This window comes from Stigmatopora nigra, chromosome 3, assembly GCF_051989575.1.
Source record: "Stigmatopora nigra isolate UIUO_SnigA chromosome 3, RoL_Snig_1.1, whole genome shotgun sequence".
NCBI lineage: Eukaryota > Metazoa > Chordata > Actinopteri > Syngnathiformes > Syngnathidae > Stigmatopora > Stigmatopora nigra.
In genome coordinates, this window is record NC_135510.1 from 11,191,460 (window position 1) to 11,219,362 (window position 27,903).

Genomic DNA, 27,903 nt, shown 5'->3' on the forward strand with positions numbered 1-27,903 from the left:
GGGTTAGAGCATATTGCATCTAATAATTGAAATCAAATATTTTCTGTTTCCTCATTTTTTTCTCATCAATTCACATCATGCATTATGAATTGCATAGCACTCTCCTTATGAATAGTAAATGTGTAAATGGCTTTGTATATTGTCTTTTAATATTCGAAAGTGTTTTACCTAACGTGTCCTCATTCATATTGTGATAATTATTGTGTTTGTTGTCAGTTATGGAAAGTTTACAGCTCCTTAATATACTGTCGACAAACAATAAACAGAAACTGTGGCTTTCCGATATTTCTTAGGAGTATTTTGACACGCTTAACTGCTTATCTAACCATGTACAGCATATCGGAAAAAAATGATAACACATTCGTGCAAAAAGCTTTCCTTTGTACAGGTTGTCGATGGATGCTACAAATTTAGATGAGAAAAAAAACAGAACTTGTGGATGTAAGAGAACTTGTGGTCCTCCAACTTTCTGTTTGAGGATGTGCCATAGATACTCAATAGGGTTCAGAGCTGGAGACACGCCTTTACATGAGCTGATTTAGTTCTAAATTGGTGAAGAGTAGGCTCAGGCTCGTAGGTCAAAGAATATTTTATTTGATCTGACTCTTTATACTTGGTGAATCCCCCAGTCAACTGTAGCTAACAGTGCCAGCAGCACAAAGATTTAAAGATAGTATCCTCAATAGTCAAAGGTCTTGAGACATTGAGGGCTGCATGTTGAGGGGATGAAAAGCTTTCAAGTATAGCCAGTTGTTCTTTCTTCCATTAATAAAATAAATGTAAGACAAATCAAAGGGATTTTGTCTCTTTAAGGACACACAGTATGAGGAGAGATGTGTTCAAAAGTTCTAAACTAATATAAATGTCATGCAAGTACACATTTTCCCATTTGGAGAAATGCTCTATTCCTCTGAACTAACTTCATCTTCTTAGCCTGATTCTTATGGGATTCTACACAGCTTCGTTTTCGTTTCCATCTTTGTACAGTCCACAAGAAAGAGGTCTTCTAACACTGGCAAAGACCGTTAGGATGTTCAGGGCTTGTAAGATGAGACACTAGCCAGTGTTTTTCTGGAACTAAATGAAGCTAAAACTGCAGTATCTCTTTGCTGGAGTGTGTACTGAACCATTAGTTTGGCTTTTTTTTTTTTATACATACCACATTGTTTTCCAGTTTCAGGACCTTTATTTCAACAATATACAGTTCTGCATTGATGTTAGAATGTCTAATCACATTACTTTCCACTTTAAATTAGCATTATTTCTCAGTAACAGAATTTGTTCCTGCGCTAAAACAAATTGCCATACTATTTTTCCACAATAATTAAGGTTTGACTCCAAGCATCTATTCATTTGCAGACTGTTTTCAAATGTGTGCCATGGGGATCAATGAGGGCTTGGCTTAATAGATTCAAGGTTAATTCATTTAGTTCACTTGATGAATTCACTTGACTGCCAAGTGGCTTACATCCACTACTAAAGGCCTCTGAAGAAGGCTCTTGGATGCGTACAGCACTACTTACATCAGTCACATCGATAGCTTATTTCCAACTCGACAGGGTTGCCATTTATCATGCCTGCTTTGTACAACCTCTTCCTGGTCCAACAGAAAAAACCTCCTCAATAATGGAAGAAACAATTGTTATTGTGAACATCATTGTCTTTCAAGATTTCGGCCTCAAACTTTTCAGATTTCTTTTCAGAGACCACCAGTGGTGTCTGTGACATAAATTCGATGAGGAGGGAAAAACGTCAACGTTATCCCACGTTAGAAGCTTGCCAGAGAGTGCAAACATTACTCCATAATCTGCTTATTGAAAATGCAGAGTGACATGATTTTTATAATGCCTCAAATGATTGGCATTCCGTTCAATTGATGGTGACATCATAAAAGCACCACTGCCAGTAAATTTATTTCATCTCAGGGTAAAAAAAACAGAAAACAATAAACAAGACTTTGCCTTGCCCTTCCAAATGTCCGCTATCCAACTCCCCCCGGATATAAGGAGCGGCTCATAATAAGCAAACCGAGGCCATTAGCCCCCCGATTATTACATCCCTTAATTAGAATTCTCATTATTTACAGAGTGAAGGGAAAGACTTGGCAGTCACATTCACATCAAAGGCTTCGTCCGAAGGCAAAGATGATAATTAGATAGTCTAATCTGTTCTCTGAAGTGTCTGTTCCAAATCAACATTTCTGGATTGTTTGTTTTCCCTCCCGCTCCTCCTGTCTTTGCTTGGCTAAGAGAAAGATCAATTAGAATAAGATTCGTCGGTGGCTTGATTTCATTCTGTCTAATGAACCTCTTCTTTTGCTTCTTGTTCTAACCAAACAAATGTGATTTAGAAAAAAAAGGATTCATAGGAACACGTGTTTATATTATACAGTGAAGGACTGGATTTCTGGTTAAAATATAAGGCTTTCTGAAAAAAAAAACACTCTTCATTATGACTTGCTTAAACTAAGATCAACAGATGGCACTGTTTCCCTGCTAAGAAGGTCCAGCTGGTTGTACTGCTCATCATGTCCACCCCCATCCCCCCTCTCCCCTCTTCTCCTGCATCCTCTTTGTCTCATTTCCCTTTCCCGATTTACTTAAGTAGAATGAGGCTACCGGAGGATCATTAAGTGTAACTGCTACCTTAGATTAGCGACAGGAGCTCAAATGAAGTGTCACTAATATGTGGATTAGCCACCTGAAGTTGCCACGGATAGGCCACAAATACGAGGTAGAGGATGATACGGAGAGAGACAACACACGTACAACGTTTAGTCTCTCTTCAGCAGATAATGTTGGAATTTGGGTTCTATAATAGCAGCACATCATGTCATTATTTCTCGTAGGTCCTACTCATGCTTTACAAGGTATTACAGTACTAATGTGATTACATGCTTTAAAAAAGGGATTACAGTTTTAAAACAGAAATGATCAGGACAACATGACTAATCCTAGTTTACCTTTGGTGGAGGCTCTGCTTTTGTGTTCACTATCTGATTGCTTTATGATCTGGCCTGGAAACTAAATGAAGAATTATATCTTCTTGGCTTGATGACCAACGCAGAGTATTCAAGTTAGCTAGTGTAATGGACTTTTGAGGAATTACTTTATCTTCGGCATTAAGAACTATGGATTTTTCTAGTGGATCTTGGCACTTTGTCAAAATACATTTAAATTGACTTCAATCAGTCACCTGAAAAAAATCAATTTGATCTCTATGCAATCTTTATAAGAAAAAAATAAATAAACAAAAACAAAACAAGTATGAATTATAACTTCAAAGAGAATTTTGTACATGTTAGGTATATGAACTGCAACAAATAATAACACTCAATTTCTTTTTTAGTCTCTACTTCTTTGCTAAGTTTTCTGATGGCAATTGACGCCCAATTTCTACCACAAAATTGCATATTGGCTTCATTTCATGTCATTAAATACCTACTATCCTTGCGATTGGCTGGAAACCAATTGGGATTAAGCATTCCATTAAAGAAATGTTAATATTTGAGTATAAATGAAGAACAATGATAAGGGAGAAGCTAATATTACAAAATACAGAAAATGCCACATTGTTACAAGGTGACATGTTCGGACAAATTTAATGTAAAATACACTCCAACTGCTTTGTGCCGGACGTAATTTCCAGACTGTCACAACAAGAGAGATCGCTACAGGCTTACAAACACTTTCTAAATAAGAATAGGGGGGAAAAGCCTGAAAATGGCAGATCTAAATTGTATTCAGAGGATTTTACCTGAACAAAACTCTTTTGTGTTTTCAAGGTAAATAGAGTGTATGTTCACTATTGTGTGATGTACCACCACACTTAGCTGCACCCAACAAACACTGCAGTCTTTTTTACCCCTATGTTGAGGTTGGATAGGCTCCAGCACCCCCCTTGACCCTAATGAAGATAAAGTGGTTCAGAAAATGAATCAATGAATAAATATAGTGTACAGTGAACACACACCGAACACAAAAAGATCATTTATCAAGCTCAATGATTGTTCTTGTTTTGTCCTTGTAGCCTCTTGGGGTATACAGTACAAATTGGAATCAACCTTCCTTCAGGTCTTCACTGCCATATCTGCCTAGGGGGCAAAATGCAACATAACTGAGATTAAAAATATATGTAGTCATATTTTGTTTGTCGGGGGGAAAAAAAGACTTGAGCATGCAAGATGTACGTGGGGAATCCATTTAATCCATCTATACAACCCTCAGTTGTGTGTGTCCAGACTTGGAGTGCAAGCATCAAAGATTCCTTTTTATTATCCTTTGCAAAAAACATTCTGTTGACTTCATTTTTGAAGACTTCTCCTTTCGTCCTACTGTCTGTTCCATGTTCTTGCCATCTGATGTATATCGCAATTATTGATAATCCCACTTAACCATTCTCCCTCTCTCTCTTTCCCCCCCCTCTCTCTCTAATATTCATTGATCTAAGAAAAATATATAATTTTAGACAATCCAAGAGATTTGGTTCACTTGCTGGTGCTATTTGAATGTGGGCTTTATTTTTGTCTGTGTCATCTGAGTTAACATGACAAATTCGAAGAAAGGACTTTTAAAATGATTAAAGATCAAAGATATCAGCAGATTAAGTTCACATGTAAAGTATGGCTTGGTTACAGCATATTGCATATTGTTGTGCACTTTGCATGTGCATAAAATAAAATACTTACATGCAATACTTCTCTTTTCTTAGCCTTGTTTTCCTCTTATCACCCCTAAAAAAGGACCATTCTCATCCCACAAATTAAATGAGAAGATGCAAAATAAGCTCTGGTAACGTAAATTCTGTGTCGACGTGTCAAAACATATTATTTTGAAGTATGTGGCCTGATGACTTTTATTATTCCAAATGTATGACTGCACGGTTTTGCAATTTGCAGTTATGACACAGTTTGTATCAAGGAACTCCAACTACCTGCTAATTGTACTACTTATCAAAAGAAATGGGATTAATTTGAATAACACCAATGGCTTTCAGTCACGGTGACTACTCACAGCAATAAAGCTTGGAGATAACTATAATAAAAACCTGAAGGACACTCTGCGTAATAAGAAGGCAGACAACAATGAAGAACAAACTTTTTGTACATTATGAACCCTGATGCATTGAGAGAACTGCAGCAGGCAATTGATGGTAGAAACCAGGTTCAAATGAAAGAAATAATTCTCGTATTTCGGTTAAAATGAAAGTGAATGTCAAATGAAAAATGTTCCACCCAAACCTCTCAATTGGAATAAACTTCAGTGCTTTTTTTCTCTCAGATTAATAGGGGGTTAGAGGTCTTTGAATGTACAGTGTGTTCCTATTGGCAAACTAATTCGAGGTTGTGCATTAAAATTCACTCATAATATCCCAATTGCGTCCTGTCTGTCCTTGTCTCACATGTAAGCTCTTTTCTATAGTTCTAAATACACTGATTTTACGGTAACAAAAACAATATATGAAAAGGAAATTATTAAGTATTTCTCATGTACATGGTGCTCTGCAGCTATCCTATCACGCAGTCAGGTAAAGTATAATTTTCTTCATACAGAGATTTTAAATGACATAAGAAAAGGAGACGCCAATTATATTATAATATGATACAGTTTTCAGATTTTGGCTGAACAATGAGTACAACATTAGGAGCAAAGAAAAGGCAACGAGTGAGGGAAAGAAAAAGTATGCACTACATGACGTACCTTTTTCCTGACTAAAAGCTTCGTTTGCATCTGAAATGGTAAAAAGAGAAAAAACAACACTTGAAGAGGTACAGTCATTTTAAGAGGTGTTTACCTCTTCATTATTGGCTTTTTTATATCTTTGTTTTTAGTTTACAAGCTTTCGAGTACTACGCACTAACAGCACCTCGGAATAATGTTTGTCATTGATAGGTAACAGTGAATATTTTAAAGATGTTTGGATGATAAACGAGTTGTCCCCGCCTTGATTTATTGGTCGTTTAACGCTGATTCTTTTCCATATGAAGACAGTAAATCCAAGAGCCATGTAAAAGTTTTTAGTTACACCCCGCAGCCGTTCTGGCATCCAATACATTATTTGAGAAAAGACTAATCGCTCAAACTAAGTAACTTTATTCGCCATTTTAATTTGCCTCACAGCACCAAGCTTTATTGGGTTGTTCTATCAAGGCATATTTCAGATATAAAGTAAAATAAATGATAGTATTAATAATAATTTTTGGCCAAAATGTGAATGAGTCTAGTCAATGTGTGAGTTGATTTAAGTCATGGGTAGGAACAAACGCTGACAATTGTAAGATGATGAACTAGAAATGGTACAACTGCAATGAAAAGGGGAATAATAAGACAATGTTCATGCATAAAGCTCCTTTATTTAAGCAACATATGCAAAAAAATTGAAATAAAAATGTCTCTAATTATAGGCAACCTTGTTGAACAAATGAGGAGGCAACAAAATTGTTTTTCTGTTGAAAAATATAGAATAAAGGATGCTGTGTGTTTTTTTTCCTGTAGTCAACTGAAGAATATTTTCATTATGCTATTGTGGATGAAAACACAATTAAGCTATTTGTATACATGGCAAAAATTTGCATACAATTGCACTAGCAATGCATTCAAATATGGTGCAACGTAAATGTAAACTCATTTTGTTCACACGCACCCACTTCTCTGTATATTCTGGAATATTAGTAATGTCGGCACATAATATGCCTGTACTATGATGAAAATTTTTATTTAATACAATAATGTACCAGCTGGACACATTCAAGTCCTGTTTGTAAAATAGATAGTAATTTATAGGGATGAGCTATTCTTTTAAGGTCATTTTCCTGCATTGTTTGTCTCTGAGCTTCACCCACATGCAACATTTGGCAGGTCAACTCGTGAAAAGAGAAAAGAAGAAACAATTTTATACAGAAACGGCCAAATTCTGCAAAATATGAAAATTAATGTTTCGAACTGAAAGGTAGAAATACTTTGACACAAGATCAGAAGCAAGAGAAAGGAATCACATGAGTTTATGTTGCCTATATTTGGGTTCAGTTTGCCTCTTTGTGATCTGATCACCAAAGCATTTAAAACCACTCATCATACATAGTTCATAATAATTCCAAAAAGTCATACTGAGCAAGAGTTGGGCAAACCGCTGGAGAAAGAAGCCGAAAGTGAAAGAAATAGCTTCTTCTTCTTCTTCTTTTTATTTATTTATTTTTATTAATGTTGTCAGTGCTCATCATGGTGCTGACTTCTGAAGAAGAAAAAAAGAAAAAACACAAAGCTAGACACCTCATTAAAACAAACCACAATTCTAGTGCAACCGGACATTGTGTAAAATATTTCATCAAAACAGAATATGTTGCAAGTCGTTTTCAATCTTTATTCAAATGAATACAAAAAAAAGATAAGCTATTTAAGCAAAGTGTTTCAGTTGGGTTTTTTTTTTGCATCTATTGTCTTATTTTATCAGTGTTAAAACTACATTATCAAGTTATGTTGACTATTTCTAAGTAGTTGTCCATTGACTATTCCCAGTTTGCAAGTTCTCCCCGGGTATGCGTGGGTTTTCTGCAGGTAAAAATCCCCAAAACATGCAGGGTAGGTTGGTTGAAGAATCAAAATTGCCCCTAGGTATGGGTGTGAGCACAAAGTGTTATCCGTCTCCTTGTGCTCTGGAATTGGCTGGCCACCAATTCAGGGTGTCGCCCAAAGTCAGCTGGGATGGGCTCCAGGACCCCCCACGACCATTGTGAGGATAAGCGGTTCAGAAAATTAATGACTGAAGGAATATTGGGAGACATATTTTAGTTTAAATATGATTAGTCTTCGTTAGAAAACAGCAGAGGCCATTTTTTGTGCGCATGGATGGGTTACAGTGAGACAGAGTTCAAGTTGACAACAGGCTTGTGAGGCTTGTGGGAAATAGTCCGGCGGCTTTGGTATTGTCTTTCTCAAGGCAGAAAGCAGAGGGAATGGTGTGATGGTTGGGTGTGCTGTTTATTTTAGCAGAAACTTCATTGGTTATACTGTTTGTGCTTGATCGGTTGAAACTAAAAACAATACCCACAGCTAGCCTTAGGAGACATTATTATTTGCATTTTTGCAGAGGAGGGGTTTTTAAATGAGCAGAAACAAGAACATTAAATGTTAAAGTAATAATCAAATAAGGAACGACAAACAAAAATGGTACCTGTTAATGTAACATTAACAGATATTCACATAACACTAAAAAAATAGAAAAATAAACATTCTTACCACTCTACTTTGGGGCACTTTGTTTCATTCTTCTTTGCAGTTCCTTTCAAAATCCATTAGGTCTCTTCAGAGATTTTCCATCAGGTTCAAGTATGGGACTTTCATTGAGATTCACAGATGTATCCAAGTCATTCTTTTGTTATCCAGCCTGTGTTCTTATGATAGTTGTCCTGTTGGAATGTTTGGCTTCCTTTTTCAAAATTAGCTCTATTCTCTGTGCTGATCTGTGTTTAGGAAAGCAAGCAGTTACATTGAACAATCATTTGGTTTACAATGTGAGTTTGGTGACAGTCCATTTTTCACCAATTGCCAGCTTATAAAAAGTCCTATGGAGTCTTATAGAGTCCTATCCTTCACATCATTCTGTATTGAAGTTTCACAACAGACCTCTCTGCAATGCAATACACTTCACTTTTTTTGTAATATGGGACACTAGATGTTGAAGGTGAAAGAAGCATTTATTCATTTTTTGGAATAAGGGTGTAGCCAAATGTTGAGGATAATGTTGCACAAGTCAATACTAAAATAAAAACTGCATTGTTGTAAATTCATGTTGTCTGTTCTCTCTCTCTCTCTGTCTCTCTCTATCAGATATTGAACATGTTCTTCGTGCTTCAGCATGTTCTCTTTCAACTTCATTACCATTTTGACGTCAATTCGACAAATCTAACTGGGATTGTTTGTATTTCTATTTATACTTTTTACACACTATCATTGCAAATTTGTTCTCAGGAGACATCCGCGTTGCTTGAATGGCTATGGGTATATATGCCCATGTGGCCTATGCAGACGGTACTCACATGCTGATTAATAATTGATGAAATAATGTAAGAGTTTTCTTTTATTTGTATTAGGTCACATTCACATCATTGCAACATCTCCATGGGATGTTTCTATTTTTTTTCCTCAACAACTTATTTATTTTCCTGTGTCTCATGTAGCAATTATTGAAGCCACTTAATTGATCATAGTTGTGATTTTTAGTGGAAATCAGGATTAATCAATTTATTGTATTCTATGATTGACAGGTTACCTCTCGACGTTCATCTAAGTGTGCCCTCTGATTGGCCAACCAATTCAGAGTGCCAACAGTTGGCTGAAATAACATCAAGCATTCCTGTGACCCTTGTGAGGATAAGCCATACACAAAAAGAATTGAATGAATGGACTACAATCATTGAGCCCCTTACTGTCAGACAGCAAATTGATTTAAAGTAACCTGTTCAAGGAACCAAAATGATGTTGGTACTTGGATCTCTAGTTTCTCACAAATATGACTGAAAACTGGGGAATCAATGGGACAGCAATACAAATATTTTTCATTTGACTTTCTTCAATACAAGAATAAACCACAGTAGAGATTGTACCCAGGTGCTTGTTGAGGGATCATTATCAGCTAGACCTTCCTTAAGAATACAGGTCAAAAGGTGCCGTGAGCCTATGGATCAGCAAAGTTTCGATTGTTGAAGTCTCTTTTCTGTAAAATGTGTCAGGACACGACCATGTTTTCAAAAATGTCTGCACAGTTTGGTCTCAATCAATGCTCCCATCAGATTGCGAGAATTGGCTTGCTGCCTCTTTCATCCCTCAGCAGGCAACACATGTACGGAGTGCTGTCAAGTGAATGCGTTTTAAGTGTTTGTGATATCTACTGCTGCAAACATGTGGTGCACAATAACTCCAAATGAGGCTGTCGTTATTCTGCTGCTCCAAATATCGTGTATTGTCGTGGCGCTGATGACAAAAACAGTCTTTGTTTTAAGATTATTTCACAGCTCTAACGCCTTCATCCTTGATTGAAGGGAGCTAAAGGGGAGGTTGAAAATTCTGAGGAGCCGTCATTTATACAAATGACTTCAACCGTCAGCCGTGCGCCTCACGCTTAAACATCTCCAAAGGACCAATCAGGAAATGATTACCAGTGAGAGAAAAAACTGCTCAACGCATTCACCATGTGACAAAGTGTAAAGAAGTCTGATCGCTATAATCAGATTGCTTCTCACTCACTTAGCGTGCCTTTACCATATCCTTCTGTTCTTGTGCTGCATTTCATGGAGATTGCCTATGAATAGTCTACCTAATATGCTTTGACTCTTGAGCCACAGTGTTTTATGATGATACACAGTGAATTTATGTTTGCATCTTTGAAAAAGTGTGACAAATCTGTGCTTTTCCACAAATGACATCTTAAAGGAGCAATCATTATCTAAGGCACTGTCCTTAACAGGCAGAGAATCTGTGACTGCTCTGCACATATTGCGAATCAATCTAAGAAATGGTAATGATAGTGGGGTGCTGCCTGATAGAAAAAAAATAAATACTGAGTTCATCATGCAAATTCATCCTCCCAACCGTGGCACATTCTTCAAACAGACACCTCCTCTGGAGAGAGGAGACACTGTCTGATAAAGAGACAAATGAGCCAGTGATCACCATTGCAGCTCCCTACCTTCTGAGCCGTTATCCTTTGTGTGTGTGTGCTTGCAAACATGCGTGTACATGTGCGTGTACATGTGTGTGCGCACACTCTATGCATTTGGCTGCCGCATGGCTCTTCTGACCTTTGCAAAGATGACAAGCATGTCCAGTACAAGACTCCACATGTGGGCTATCTTCATCCCAAGTGATTACCGATGACAGCGTGTACTGGATGTGATAAATAGCTGCGACCCTTCAAGAAATTCTGTGTAATAGCAGAAGGGACAATAATTACGTAATTACACTCATGGTAGCATACATCATATGAAAATCTACACAAGTGTTTGTGCACAAATTCTTATGGTGACCTAAATGGGCGGCTTATCCAGAACAATATATAGAAAATTCATGGCCAATATCATGTTTTTGTAGTTCAATAAATAGCATTTGTAATTAAGTGGATGGAATTGTATTAAGTTTCCATAAATTATTTTTTGATATGTTTAATAATTAAAATCTCAACATTTCCTTGATAAACGTCAAGTTCAGCAATAATTCCTCTCCTTTCCTCTCCTCCCATGCCCCCCCCCCCCTTTCGTCTCCTCCAAATATTCCAACAAGGTGATAACAAAATTGCATGACATTTCCAGATTTATTGCTATATTTTGTTATTATAGCCAGAGAAATATACAGAGATTCTGTCCCATAAATCATATTGAGGGACCGATGCAAGCCCTATTGTGTTTAGCCCGTTGCAACCATTTTTGAATTAGAAATAAATTGCCGGCTCATTTTCACAAATGGAAATGAAAAACCACGGCTGGTGCCTCAGCGTGACTTTCTCTAGAAAGTGTTTATCAATGGATGGATTTCCTGAGTGCTTCTCCTTCGTGAGGATCAATTTCGATTAGCTGCTGTTGCTTTGACAGTGGACCTGATGCTTCTGCATTTTATAAAGCATTTTCTTTTTACTTCTTACGCTCTCCATACAACCGCATGATTGCCTTGTGCAAGTGTTAGATTACAAAAACACATATTTCTTGACAGAAAAAAAAATAGACTGCTATGTAATTTAAAAAAATGATGAGTTCTATATATAAAACTATGTGACAGCGGAAGACATATCGGTAAGATTTATGGGCCAAGACTGTAATAAAAATTCCATGGCTATACAATATTTGCCTTGCGCGAAATAACCTTCTCTTTACCGTTCCTCATCATCATTTACATTACTAATGGATGGTGTATGCACAGCCACAAACCAACTACATAGATGCAATAGTGAAAACTACACATTTAACTGGACTCTAGATGGACATTCAGCAAGGTTGCCTGACTTATACAATGGTAGTGATAAACAACCTAAGATATGACCTTACAAATGATAACATACAAGGCATTATTTTGTCAGTATCACCCAGTGTAAACGCTCCAACTGAGTTTTAAGTATTAATGGGATTTCTGATGCCATTCAAGGTCGAAGCGGCAGTTTTCCTCCTCCATGCCCTCTGTATACATTCAACCTTTGAGTCTGAGAAGGTCTTTCAGTTTGTATCCAATAGACACTTCTAAACATGTTGAAAGTCAGCACCTTACTGAAAATGACAGTAAAGCTATTAAATAAAATTTACCTCTAAATCCAGGGTCTGCCATTCACATCTTGTACAGCATGATTTCTGCAAGGGTAAAAGCCTTTTTCATGAATTAGCGGTCTGGTAATAGACTGAAACCTTTAAACTAAATTCATAAAACTAATGCTCTAAAACCAGAAAATAATACATTCAGAACTAGATATTAAATCTTTTTTATGTATTTTTTTAATTTTGGTAAAAACAGAGGTGAACTCTCAAGTGAGTGCTTTTCTGTACATTAATTTTAATGTATTAGTCTGGCAGGTACTTTATGTTCCTAATCAGTTTTGGTCATAATAAACAATTTCTGTGCATGCAGTTTCAGAATATCAGGTTCTTGTAAATATTGCTGTTATTTCAAATGTGTCTCAACCCCTCCAAGATTAAAATTGAGAAGGCAAGGGAGGAAAATTAGCATAATGTGAAAATCCTGCTGCACTCATAAGGATATTGAAATCCTATTTCTACCTGTGATCTATACGACATAATGGTCTATTCTAAAGCTCGTTGGCAACAACTGTGAATACGATGCACAGTATTCATGATGATAATGGGATGAAATCATCATAATGTGTCAATCCCAAGTATATGTAGCATGTAAAACTAAAAGGAAATGTTTTCATTATTGTTGGTGCAGTCAAAAGCTAAAAAAAATAATAATGTAAGTAAACAGAATGGGACGCCTTGGTGTAAAGTGGTTAGCGCTTCGGGCTTAGAGTTCTGGGGTCGGGTGTTGGATCCTTATTAGGAAGAGCGGTTCAAAAAATGAATGAACAAATGAATAAACAGAATAGCAACTATAAAAATGAATGCCGTCTAATCGTTTGAAAAACTATTGCAGGACCTGAGGGCTTGTGGTGTAAACACAATAATGCTACATATAAATAAAGTCAATAAACACACACAGTAAAGTCACTCATAAATAAACACTTCGAGGTTGTTACAGACGTGCTATCTATCCATTTTGCGAAGATATGACCGTATTGAAAACCTCAATGAGTCCCATAGTAAACATAAAATGTTGTTTTCTGTCATTACCATAACCTTAGTTCTAAATGTCTTCTCTCAGCTTTGCTGCCTTGACTGAACATACATATCAAAGATGATGATGATTTGGGATGCCAGATTGTTATCCCTGTTATTGATGTTAAAATTATTCAAGCTGATTTAAAAAAAAGAGTAGATTTTGGCCATTACCTGAAGCACATTGAAATGTATTTTGTGTGGATCACATCATTCTGCTAAAAATCAAACTGATTTATTGTGGAGAGCCTTAGTAAAATAAATTCATCTGCATCTGGAATTTTTCCACCATTATTGTTCATTCATTCATCTTCCATACCATGCATCCGCATAAGGGTTAAATGGAGGTTGCTGGAGCCTCTCCCAGCCGACTTTGTGCAAAGAGAGACTACACCCAAAACTGGGCACGTCAGCCTTAGGGCACACAGAGAGACAGACGTCCATTCGCAATCACAATCATACCGCAGCCAGCGGGAATCGAGCCTGCGCCTTATTCTTCTTCTTCTTCTTCTTCTTCTTCTTCTTCTTCTTCTTCTTTTTCTTCTTCTTTAGGACAGTCACTCAAATTGGCTATTACTGTTAGTAGGCAGATTGTAATGAAATTTGGTGGATACATTCTGGGCATATATTTCTCTTCTGGAAGATTATTGAGGTAACATGATTTGAACACTATATTCTTTAGGATTATTTATATTCCAAAGAGAAAATGTATAAGACTTGACGAGCCATTTATGAGGCTTGTTTTCTAGAAGTAACCCTGAGACCAGATTGGCTTCTTACTGGTCTGTGTGATTCATTCTATCGTCTTTGCAAGTCTGACTTTCTGTTGTGGAATAGGTAGGTTAAAGAATCTACATCAATGTTACGAGGACCATGATCACCTTTTTATTTGATCCTTGGCAGTGTTTCTTGTTTTCCTTTTTCTGCTTTTCCTTTCCACTAAAACTTTAGAAGTGAACTGAGAAGTTGCAGTATACTGCTACATCCGTCTTAATGAGAAGAAGAATTTGACAAATCAATGATCAGTTTTGGAGATGAATCTGAGCAAATTGAAGTGTACTATTATTTATGTAAAATTCAACAGTCACTTTTAAATGTATCAAGAAATAAATTATAGTTCCTTCTTAATTCAACCTCATCCAACTTTATAACTGATTTAAAAACGGTTATACACTAAAACATGGACATGAAGCATGGTATGCAGAGCAACAAATGTGACAAACTACATGTATACGTATCTGTAAAGAGAAGTGCAATTGAAATAGTAGAGTTATAGAAGCAACTGAAATAGTAGGGGTATAGTAGCAATTGAAATAGTAGGGGTATAGTAGCAATTGAAATAGTAGGGGTATAGTAGCAATTGTAGGGGTATAGCAGCAATTGAAATAGTAGGGGTATAGTAGCTATTGAAATAGTAGTCTGGGTAATACTACACACACTTGTCAGTGGAACAATTTACAACCATCACAGACATTAACCATCCAATTGAAATGTCTTAAATAAGTCTTGATACCAACCTTTTCTAATCAATGTATCATTCATTAGCCTGCTGGTCATACATTTGAAACCCCTGCCTCACATATATCAGCATCCATGTGTAATGGCATGAGATACTTGAGGGAAATGAGGATACCAACATTGCTTTACTTTCTATTCGGATACTGCTTCAAAAGTCAGAATCTCATTCAAATATGAGATGGATTGGTGCTTCTGACATCACTCACTATACAATTGGCATTATATTATCTTAACTGTCATAATTAGATTAATATCAGCACTGTTTGCTTGTCACACATTGTTGAAACACATGACCCAGGACTCTTTCTCCCCAGGAGGGTTCTTTGACTTGTCACCCTGTCAGCATTATAATGATACCTGAGGCATCGGACTGAGAAAATGTGCACCTACTGAAAAACTTTGCCCTAAATCTATCAGCTATCACAATGTGTCTGTTGTAGTAATCATTGTTCTAATTAACTTTCAAAGTGAGATTGAACTACGTTTGCAAAGTTTGATGACAATAGGTGCCTATTTTTTCCTCTTTGCAAATAATGTATTGCTGCCAGACATGAAACAGTTCAGGATCAATGTCACCTAACACTAACACAGTATGACAGCTAAGTTGGACTGCTACTATGAGCTCATAGAAATAAAAACAAAACAGAATCTATACAGTGAGTTGTTTTCATTAGTCCAACGATCAAACAGTAATTGCTTTAGGGGTGCATTAGGGGTGGTGGTTGTGATGAAGTCCGGAGCTGCACTAGACATAATTGAAAGGCTAAAATAACGTTATTGGGCATGTGTGCGTACAAAAACCACAACAACACATCAATCTAAAGGATGCAATCCTACATTTAAAATCGGTCCAAATGTGCGTCAAACGTAATGTATACGTTTCTTGAAGCCACAGGTCATTTTGGTTATGTGCAGTAAGTAATGGCAAAATGGATATAGTCAAGCGTTTTTGAAATATTTTTCAAATAATGAATCTGCTCTTGTAGAGTTGAATGATTAAAGAGACTGGGCAATCAAAGTCATAGAAAAGGCTTTTGTTAACAAGCCTCCAAAGTTTAAATAAAGAAAATAGGACAAGGACATGTAACAAAGTTACAAAATGGGAGAAAATATGATCCATGAGGTCTCAGACGCCTTAGGCGTACCCGCTGGCGTTGTCTTCAAACCACGCCTCACTCAAGTGCCAAGTGTAGTAAACTAGACAGTTGAGAGTATTGTTAATTATTCATGATGTTTGGTTTGACAAAATAAGATTACGTGGGATATGTCAGATATACAATTTGTATTACCATTGGTGCATCGGCCTCACAGTTCTGTGGTGTGTGGCATGTTCTCCCTGGGCTTGCGTGCTTTTTTTCCGGCCCCTCCGGTTTCCTCCCACATTACAAAAACATGCAGGGTCGGCTGCTTGAACACTCTAAATTGCCCCTACGTATGAGTGTGAGCATGAACAGTTATTTCTCTACTTGTGCCATGCGATTGGCTAGCCACCAATTCAGGGTGTCCCCCACCTGGTGCTCGAAGTCAGCTGGGATAGGCTACCCCTATGAGGAAAAGCGGTTCTGAAAATGAATGAATGAATGTATATCATGTTATCCAACACTATATGATCATACTATGTATTGTTTAAAAAAATTGAGATGGAAGCAATTGGTGAAATGACACTTGCACTGTCTTGCACATCTGTAAAGAAAACTGTGTAATAAAAGTAGACCCTTGAAATCCACCTGAGCTTCGATTCTCTATGCTGTGAAGTTTAGAGGGTGTAGTTCTGCTAATCCTGTCACATTGGAGGCCTGTGACATAATCTAGTATTTGTCAAAATATTTTTTGATGGTAAAGTAATGACTGATTCATACAGAATTTCGGTTTGTTGCATTAAAGTATGTAAGTATGACATGTAAAATTAACAAATGCAATCACAATATTTGTCAGAAAATTTGAAAGAAACTTTTTTTTGGACGGTCAAAAACCTTTCTTATTACTTTGGTTATACATGAGCATAAAGACGTTCAGATTTTTTGATTCCGGACGACGAAGCAAAATAGTTTCACCTGTCCCCTTTCTTCCGTTGAGTTAAAGTACTTATGGGACTATTGCAACTTCAGTAGAACTTATTTGAAGGAAAGAAGTAATGGAACAAAAATGGAATGTTGGGAAATTCTGGCTTTTTATAAAATTCAAAAGGTCTTAAATTGTGTATAGTTGAATCAACAACAAGATTTGGTTTTTGATTTACATACCTATGTAGTCTGATAAGGAGATTTCATATATATATATATATATATATATATATATATATATATATATATATATATATATATATATATATATATATATATATATATATATATATATATATATATATATATATATATATATATATATATATATATATATATATATATATATATATATATATATATATATATATATATATATATATATATATATATATATATATATATATATATATATATATATATATATATATATATATATATATATATATATATATATATATATATATATATATATACGCAATCATGTATGTTATTGTCAGTTAATCCGGCAATTCGAAAAAAGTGGTGCGTAAAAAGTTTGAAGGAAAACTGTATCATGCTGGGCTCCTCTGCATTGCATTAATAGGTCTCTCATTCCTCTTTCTCTCAGCGTGGGTGGGCACCGAACTGCATTTTCCAAGTGAACCATATGTGGTTGTTCGTCAGCAGGGATATAAAGGCAACTCAGACCAGCTTGGTTTCTATCCAAATGAAATATTTTTTGCACACAGCAGGGGGATGCACTTAGAGTAAAGTGCATTCTTTGAAATAAAGTGCACCCACTGGTCACAGCAAATACTTCTATTGTCGAAGTAATTATTCACCATAGCCATATTTGTGATAAAAGGAAAAATCATTTTGCCAGTACAGTGAACCCCCATGATACGAGCACCTCATCTTACAAGTTTTCCAAGATGCATGTAGTCACGAGAACAAATTTTCACGATACGAGCAAAATCTAGAAACGCCTCTATCTTGCTTGACGTGCTAAATTCCCCCGGGATCCTGCAGTTGTCATGCAAGCTCTCTCTGTCAAGGCATCCCACTAGGTAGGATACGATCATCTCCCATCAAAGCAATTCCCCATCAACCCACATATCCTCGTCCCTGGTGATATTTCTTTATCTATAATTCTGTAAGTGCATCTGAAATATTTGTGTTTACAAGTGAATTGTAATATGTCCCCTATTTTACTTGCACCAAAATGTAGTGTTTTTGTTTATGTTGTGCCATCGTTTCCTTTAATGTTCGACTTTCATCATGTTGCTAGACTTCTCCCCTTATGGCATGTGCTTGTAAATCAATATTAACATTGTTTTTTTACTTTAATTTCTTGAAGAAAAATCTGCCCCTTAGTTCCGAATCAAGGGTTCTATCAGGTCTTGTTGTGAGAAATTTGCATGTTCTTCCCAAAATTGTGCATGGTAGGCTGAACAACTACTTCAAGTTGCAAATGGTGTATCCCATCTACTGACCATAAATAGCTTGGAAAGGCTTCAGATCCCTTGTGACCATTGTGAGGATAAGCAGAATAGAAGATGAATGAATTAAGAAAGAAACCAAAGAGATAAGAGAGGTCTCATAAACATGTTTTAATGGTTTAGATCATTGCCAGGGCCAATCTTTTAATCTTGGTTTAAGACTGTTAGCTCCTGTTCCACACTGTGATTCAAATTATCTTTTGAAACATCACATAAATGAAATGAATCAGGTTAATATTACCCATTGTGCTTATTTTTGCGTCGACATTCCACTTTTGATGGATTATTGGCGAATGATTATGCAGACTGGAGGCCAATCCAGTGAAATTGAAAGGTCACCTCCGCTTGTATTTAAAAAAAAATGAAAGGAAGGAAGGAAATTATAAGAAAAAGAATATAATTCACGCTGTAAAAGATAATGGACTGCAACTGAGCTAATTTAATCTGTGAAAAAAAATGCACTGAAACAGCAGGCTACTCCGAGAAGTTATTTAGCATGAAATAATAGTATGTTAATATTGTATTTCTTACTATATTTTATGCAGTCAGTCTCATATCTAATTTTCACCCACAGCCTTCATAATTCTTCATGCCCTCAGGTGTTCGCTACACAGGAGCTAGCAACTGATACAGACCAACATTTGTGAGGACAATGCACTTATCCAACTATAAATCAGTAAAATAGACAAAATACTAGCACTTCAATAGAAATTGTAGTACATATATATATATATATATATATATATATATATATATATATATATATATATATATATATATATATATATATATATATATATATATATATATATATATATATATATATATATATATATATATATATATATATATCCCATTTTAAGGATAGTTATAGATGAATGAAATGGGTGTCTTGTTTCTAAAAAAAATGCTCACAGCACCTCAGATCGTTGCAGAAACACAAAGATCAGTACTGTAAACAGCTGAACCCTCAAAATCCTGCTTGATACGATATTATAACAGTCTCAAATTCAAACACACTGCATCACATTAAAGTGGCATCATGCTATAAGTCAATCAATTGCAAACTTTTCTTGAAACTATAAAAATACCCAACAAAACAGAAAAGTGTCAAAAATAATAGCCATTCTATATTAGTAAACCCAACGTATCTTCTCACACCTTGGTTCAAGAGAACACTGGATAGCTAAAGCTCTATTAAATACAATTCTAAAGCCAAATCAGCGCAGAAGTTGCCTCACGGCATTTTACACATGGAGCACATTCACAATGACCCTTCGCTTATTTCGAAAATTATCTGAACCTCAACACAACCCACACAAAAAATGAAGGAAAAAATACCTCTTTGAAAGAAACCACAAAAGTGCCTGAATTTAATGTAGGTGCACATAAGCAACGGCCCGTTGGATTGGAAGGTTGAGCAGCACAGGAGCCCCCTATTAATAGGATGGCAAAAGAGAGACGAAAGGTACAGAATAAGGAGATCTGAACTGAGAAGCAAGAGCATTCAGTTTGACTTAGAGGTTGACCAATATTTTTTTTGGAGAAGATTTAGAGCCATAAGAAATGTAACTCTGGGCAGAGTTATTCCCACAGAAAATCAGAATTTATAAACACATTAAATTTATATTACTGGTTAGTATGAAGCCTCACATTTCTCAGATTTAGGGTTAAATCATTAGCCTCAGCCTTCTCGTGCACTAGGCATGTTTTCACTATTCTTGTTTGGTTTATCCAATTTCTCTCACATTCCCAAAACATGCTTGCTAAGTTAATTGAACACTTCAAATTCTCCGTAGGTGTGATTGTGTATCAAAGGTTGTTTGTCTATATGTGCTGGTCACCAATCAGTCTTTGGGCAGAGAGACACCCATTGCACTCAAAGTCACACCACTCCTTATACACAATCATAAAATAACCTACTGTTCAGATTTTGGCCACATGAGAGAAAACCGAAATAAGCATTATATACAAATAAAAACACTCACACACGCACTTGGAGGACATGCAGACCCTAGAGATGAAGACCAGCACGTACCAAGGTTTGTCTCCTTGGAACTATGAGGCATACCTTGTAACCAGCAATCCATTGTGTCTCATGATTAATAAATCAATCAGAACCAAATAAACATACATTGTCCATAACAGGTACAAGTCTATAGATGATTTTTTAGGGATTCTTGAGGAATTCTGTAAGGTTTACAAGCACATCTGTTAAAGTAAGCAATGTTCTGGCTTGGGTGTGCAATGTTTCTTTTGGGATAGGATCATTAATCTTCATTGATGTAACACATGATGCCATTAACAAAATGAAGTCTACAGACAGACAGAGTACTTGGATGGTGAATACGGGGATCATGCTCGAAAAATTTTCAATTATCCGACTGATAGGCAACATATGTTCGGATAACTACTCGCCATTATGCTATAATAATTAAAACGCACTTAATAAAACAAGTAAAGGTGCGCATGTGTTGGTGTTACCATTGTTAAAATTTAATTATGCATTAATTGTGAAGAAAGTAGACCATTTTATTATTGCTCATACTTAATATATGGATATACATAGTATATCGAAAATATACTCTATCTTATTGTTATGCTGATAAACCCAATGGGGCAATGTACACCTACTCATTCTGTTATTCTCTTTTAATTTTAAAAAGCCTTTAAAGAACAAATATATATACTTAGCATTATTGTTTTCTGAATCAAATTGAATATTAATCACAACATTTTGATATTACGAATATCATAATATATCTCTGTTTGGTATTTTTTGTAAAATGTATTAACTCAATCTTTACAGTCCAAAGCAAGATATACTGGCAATTTAATTTTCAACATTAAAATAACAATCTTTAAATAGTACTTTTTCTTCTTTCACAGGGATGCACCCAGCGTCTTATTGCTGACTATTCAAAGAAATGTCAGCAGGTCGACAGTTGTTTTCATCTGGTCCCTTATCTTTCACTTGCAGGGGCAAAAGCTCAACAAAGACGACCTGCATTCGATTTTATGGCCTATTAAAAGCACCTTATACAGTAACTCTTATCAAGAAGTCATTGTAAGACACTTAAAACTGCAACATTCAGCATTAAAAAAAAGAAATGTTCAACAAAACTGCTAAAAAAACAGAGACACATTAAGGTTATTTGTTTGGTCTACTGAGTTGAACTTCAACATTTAAGATATTTATGATTTTTAAGATTTTTAGGAACAAATGTTAATTTACACCCAATGGAGTCAAGATGTCACCTCTGACTGCAGAGCTGAAAAGATGTCTTAATTTGTATGACTCTTAATGAAGTTATGGCCTCACTTTTAATTTGTTTAAATGACATCTCCATGTTCTTTGGAAAATGCACATAATAAAGGAATTGTGGTATTGGTCCTTGATAAAATGGAAAACTGACTGACTTACAAATTGGTCAGGCTAGATAGCAATGATGACAATGGCCTTCAACTCATAACGCGTTGCTTTAAAACCACCTAAAACAAAAATAATAATAAAAAAAAAACAGCCAAATGAGTTTCTGCCTATAACTCAAGGATTCATAACTTATTCTCAGCTCGTGTCCATGTTTTCAACGCTTACTTTCAAACAGATTGCATATAGAAGAAATTAATCAATATGCCTTCAAGGCATCTTCAAAATTTACTGCACAATATACTTCAGTTTAGCCCCTTTGTATGGATGGACTGACTGACTGACCTCTACCAACAGGATACCAGAAGGCTGCTGGGAGGGTTGGGGTCCCTGGTCAGGCTTCTTCTGTGAACAGGACAATCTCCTATAGGGAAAACCATGCATTTAAGGTTACAGAACGTCTAGGTTATACAATAAACTGTATTTTTTCAAAAACTTTAGCCCATGATTCATGACTGAGAATGTGACTCACGGATGTTATTCTTCTGCTTCTTATTCTTTATCATTTGTTTTTTTACCCCTCCAATCTACACCAGATAGGCTTACTTTTCTTTTCTTTGTGACTTTTGAGCAATACCTTGTTCTTTCATTGCCAGAAATTCTAATATTGGATATTCAGTTCAGACATACAGTACTTGCCAGTTGATGGTTCATTATCATCAGAGGGTCAGCCAAGGTTTCATGTTCCAGAGACAATGTTAAAGCAAGTCGACTTTGATGGTTCGGACTACTCCGGAGGAGAGATAGTAAATATTAATCGTAAGCGGATGATGAAGATGGTGCTGTCAGACAGGAGAGTAAGAAGAAAAACTAAAAGAGGGTTGATGTAATGAGAGAAAACAGGAGGGCACTACAAGAACGAGGAGAGAAAGTGGGAGCCAGGCAACCAACCCTAGGTCTAAATTTGATTTTTCAATGACTAATTGCATGGTACAAAGCTTTCACTGATGGACTGACTGGAGAATGTAAAAGCAACAGTGGCAAATAACCAACAAGGACTGTAAGAAAGCAGGGAACTAAATAAAAACAAAGACCATTTCCAATACATAGACAGTACACAAAAAGCTGACTATTTGGCAAACATCAAGTAAGTCCAACAGCAGCTGGAAGTAATAAGTATGCATTAAAACAAGACAGGTAGAAGAGAACACCGGGAAAAGGTTCGAAGATCAGGAACAGCCCGGAAACCACCCGCCACCACATCATTTTATCACTGAACTGAAATCTGGACTGAATGAACTATAACTTTAGTCTTTCACTTTGAATTTCTCTTGCATTACACTAGCTAAATCAGTGTAGCCCTCATCTCATGATCCACTTGCTGTTTGAGATGGGACATGCCGCAAATTTCAAGATTTACCGGTAATATAATTCCAAGTTATGGTAAATGGAGAGGAGTTATCTGGCACTTGATTACATTGCATTGTCATATTACAGTGCCCAAAGCAGTTTGCAAGCTTAGGTTTGCACATTTGAATAACAGACGGCAGTGCTGTCGCCGTGCCCACAAGGAGCAATTTAGGGGTTGGTGTCTTGCCCAAGGACACTTCATCTGATGGCAGGGGGATCGTACCAATGATCCTGCAGGATCAATGGATGATTCGCTTAAACAACTCCTTGGCCATCTACCCACCATGATGACTTGTCAGGTTTTCAGATAAAACTAAATGTAAGATAAGTAATAAGAAATTTTAAACAAGTCAGTTTGGAGCCATGGGACTCGCTTACATTTTTACCATGCAAATCAAAGCAGCATCATTTGTAGCAAAGAGATCAAGCAATGTTTCTGCATTAAAGTTTAATTCAAACGTAATACAGGAAATGATGGAGGCCTTTTTTCTTCTAAAGGTTTGTTTAATCATCACACGCACATCTTTGATCGTCTTCTACCCTTTAATCTGGGTGCATGCACTCATGGCCTCCTCCCTTTTCTGTCTCTCATTCCAACTCGTTCTTCTCCAACCCGTCTGTCTGCTTGTGCTGGTTTCATTTCTGTTGACAAAGCATTACAGAGCCGTGGTGTCTTGTGCTGCCTAATTGGTCCATGTGGACTAATTTAGCATCTAATTACCAAGTTAGTTTTCATGCTTTAAAAATCTCAGGGCCGTGTTTTGCCTTCAGATTACGTTTCTAATTCTCAAGGCTAAACAGGACCTTGTTTTACATTGAATCTTTTAAATAGTTGAACATTGTGACAGGAATATCTAAAAGTGAAATTACGTGGATGGCAATGACCTGATAGCATAGTACGGAAAATTTTGTAGTGTACACTACTGGTGAAGCTGTTCGCATGTTAAAACATATAGACGGTGTGAACACATCAGAAGTGAGATCAAAACGTGTTGATTTTTTCCTGCTTGTATGAACACGTCTAATGTCATATTTAATGTTTTGGAGAATCAACAGAATGGAACACAATCTATTGAATAATTGTATTATATGGCATAGTGCTGAATGAAGAGGTAGTTTCTTCTAAGACTAGTATGAGCGGCGCTATTGAGATGGATCCACTTAGGGAACATTTTACAATCAGCAACAGGCTTGTGTGTGAAAACCCCAGTGCAATGTGAAAGTTATTTTAGTCTCTAGTTTTGTTGGGCTGAATCTGAATAACACCAGCAACTGCTATCGTTATTTCCTTCTGTCTGTATTCAGTCTATTAACTTGTGACAGACCTAGTTTGGTAGTCATAGATCTTTTAATGCTTTTCCTGTAATATCTGACTTTTTGTTCACTTGTAATCTGGGAGTGTGTGACTGGGTGAGTGAATATGTACCAAGAGATTGAGAAAGTTGTGGAAAGGATAAAATAAAAAAATGCTCCTGCACACTTAATCTAAAACTGAATATAATAGTTTAAGATACCTAGACAATCTCAAAATTATAATTGTAAATTCAGAAGACTTAAATGGATAATATCTTAACAGCATGCTGGCACAGTTGTTCAGTTGTTAGCGTCATCACCTCTCAGCAAGATTGTTCTTGATCCAACATGTTAGGCCTTTTTACTGCATGGAGTCTGCCTGTCCTTCATGTGCCTTTGATAATTCTACTTGGGTGGTACAGGAAAAAAGTTGTAGGTTAATTGGGTACATTAAACAGCCCCATGGTGCAGAAAATAGATGGATTTCAGTGGAGCATTATATAAAATTAGATGGCAAAGTAAACATAAGTCACATCATAGCATCACTTGCTTGAAACAAGGTCATATATCATGTATAATGTATCATCAATAGTTTTGCTATCAAATACAATCTAATAAAGGTTGTATTCTGGTGTTACATGTTTAAAGCATTGAAGCTGTAAAATGGCTATGTAGGATCCCTTGGTTAATGATGGAATCATAGGGGTTATATATGTATAAATTAGTACTAGTTTGTGCATACAAATTACTGCATACAGTTACTGCTAATTATGCAGATGCTACCTTAGTTTACACTATATTCTACCACAAAGCTCCTCAAGATTTTGTGGAAAAAAATCCAACACATCAACAAGGGCTCTAGGGGTGATTGTGTTGTTCCCATCAAAAAGACTGCATTCAGCCTAAGCACCCTCTCTGTCTGTGCCGCAAATACCTGCTAAACTAATTAATATATGTGAACTACTGTCTCTGAGCACTTTTCAGTCGACTGTCTTTCACAATGCAAGTTGCATGTGTTTTTGCAAAATGAAAGACAAACACACATTTGAAATAGTAAATATTCAGAATTGAGGATCACATTCTGCAGTATGAATGTAGCCTAACAAATATCCTGCACATACACACGCACCCATCATCATTACAAATCAAACAATAGGCAGTAGGCTTGTATTTTTTAACGTACATATTTAAATAGGATTGAGGTTCTGACTCACTTTATATTTACAGGAAATTGTATGTTTATGGCAGAGAATTTTACATTAAACTATCTATTGTGATAAATGACCTGCAATATTGAATTTGTAGGGGCATTATTGTTCACTGTTCTGTGACGCCTGAGCTTCACTACGTAACTCATGGGATGCTAAATAGATAGAGATGAAAAGTGGCATTTTCTCTTGACAACGATGGTTCCAATAGCAGAAGCGCACACACAAACACACACACACACCCACACACACAGGCACATACACTCACGGTATCAAGGAAAATCCTTTCTTAGTAAATCTTTGATACCTCCTTAATATAAAGATTGTATGGTGAATTAATCTAAATTAGCTATTCTGGGGCTTTTATGTTCCAGTAGTAATTGATATACCTGAAATTATATGTTCTAGTGGTCAAGTTATAACACATTTCACAACTAACCCTGGTGACAACCAAACCCGTTTTCCCTGAATGTAGAACAATAAAATGTACCCCCACAAGATATAGCAACTTCAACAAGCCAAACCTTGACCTGATCAACAACACAATCATGCAATCAGTGTAAGCTGTGGTGGTACTTGACATTACAAAATGCCACTTGCTGCATTTATAGCCCACATAAGTACTTCGGAAAAAATGGAAAGGTGGGACAATTTGGTCAGCGTGATACGCATGCCATGTAACGTTACCTATTCACTTACGTGCAGTTTTAACCAAAGAACCTCATCAAGCGGCAGACAAAGTGTGACATGTTGACATTTTGGTTTTTAATTGTGGCTTTGTAGGTCTTGCATTTGACCTTTCTGCATTTTGCAATGGAATGAAAGTTTTTAAAACCAAAATGGATTACTACTCTGTGAATAGGAGCACACTCCCTGGTTGTGAAGGCCTGAGACTCAGGCACTCGGTGTTCTCAAGGAAATGGTAAGTGGGACATTATGTCTGCTTTAAATTCTTTTTCAGCTTACCCCCAAAGTCTATTCTAGACAAGTCTAGAGTAATTGCCTCCCGAGAAGTTTCAGTCCATTCCGATCCAAGCACGACAAGTACAAATATGTTTTTTTTCTTCTTCTCTATGTCAGAGTTGGGTTGCAAGTTATCAAAATGGGTCCCTATGACTTCAGTCTAGTTGTCTGGAACATGCTTCTTTTCATTGACTCGAAGGTTATGTTTAAGGAGTGACACCTATGGAAAATGGCAGCTGAGTGACAACGCCCATACCAATCATCCCCCAATAGATTGTGGTCATGAGCCACTTGAAGTATGCATGCTCCTTATTTCAACAGTGTAATGGACTCGACACAAAGGGAGGCGATAATGTGAAAAGTCCAACAATGGGATGCGATGTGATTACTTGTGAGCATTCACAGGCTCCATTCCTGCTGATGACTGTATGATTGGGAGTGCGGATGGTCGTTTGCCCTGCGTGCCCTACTATAGACTGGCGACCAGTCTAGGATGTAGTCTGACTTTTGCCTAACGGCAGCTGGGTTAGGCTCCATCAACCCTTCCCACCCTTTCGAGGATGGGAGGTATGGAAGAATAATGATAATTGAATATTTTTCCTATCTGTTTGCTCTTTTTTTGCACACAGTACTTTTCATACATATTTTCTATGGAAGTGGTGTACATTTATAATTTATAAAAGGTTAAGGGGATTGTGTAAATGATCATGAAACAAATTAGGCTAATTCAATGAAAAATATGTCTCTACTTACGAAAAATTCAAGTTACCAAATCACTTCTTGAATGAATTAATTTTGTAAGTAGTATTAAAACTTAAATATCTTTATTTCGTTCATGACAATGTCAAATCAATTACTTTAAAGGTTAATTAAGCTTTTTGTACATTTTAGTTACTTGAAGCTAAAATAAAAATAAAAAAAATACGTAAGTTAACAATAGAATTAATTATACTGTACAGAAAATCATCTGCTGCCTATTTAAAAATAATATAAAAGGTAATTACTTCATGTGAGATTTAGTGAAGGTCCCTCTGCATAATGATGTCAGATTAGATCAGGCACTAAACAAACATTGCTTTGCTTCCCAAGGGCACAAACTGATCTCTGCAGAGAAGCATCGATGTGGCTGGGGGAGGCTGAAAAACACTAAGTTGTGCTATGCAATTTGAAATACTGATGAATTACAGGTCACCAACCTCTGAGCTCTTGTAGTGGTGGTCACAGGGAGCAAAGGACAGGAGAATGGGCAGGGTTGCTCATGCTAGGGGCTCTAATCTCTGTTTGCAGTGCA

At 36.4% G+C, this 27,903-nt stretch overlaps 1 long non-coding RNA gene across 1 annotated transcript in view; it reads right to left on the bottom strand.

The window, feature by feature from the left end:
- Positions 1-6,498: 6,498 nt before the first annotated feature.
- The window catches only part of LOC144194024 (uncharacterized), an 81,687-nt gene continuing 60,282 nt past the window's right edge, over positions 6,499-27,903 (bottom strand). The window contains exons 2-5 of the long non-coding RNA XR_013325807.1: positions 22,084-22,162; positions 10,796-10,917; positions 8,235-8,458; positions 6,499-7,230 (exon numbers count right to left, since the gene is read on the bottom strand). This is a non-coding gene — a long non-coding RNA (uncharacterized LOC144194024). The remainder of the gene's footprint in view (positions 7,231-8,234; positions 8,459-10,795; positions 10,918-22,083; positions 22,163-27,903) is intronic.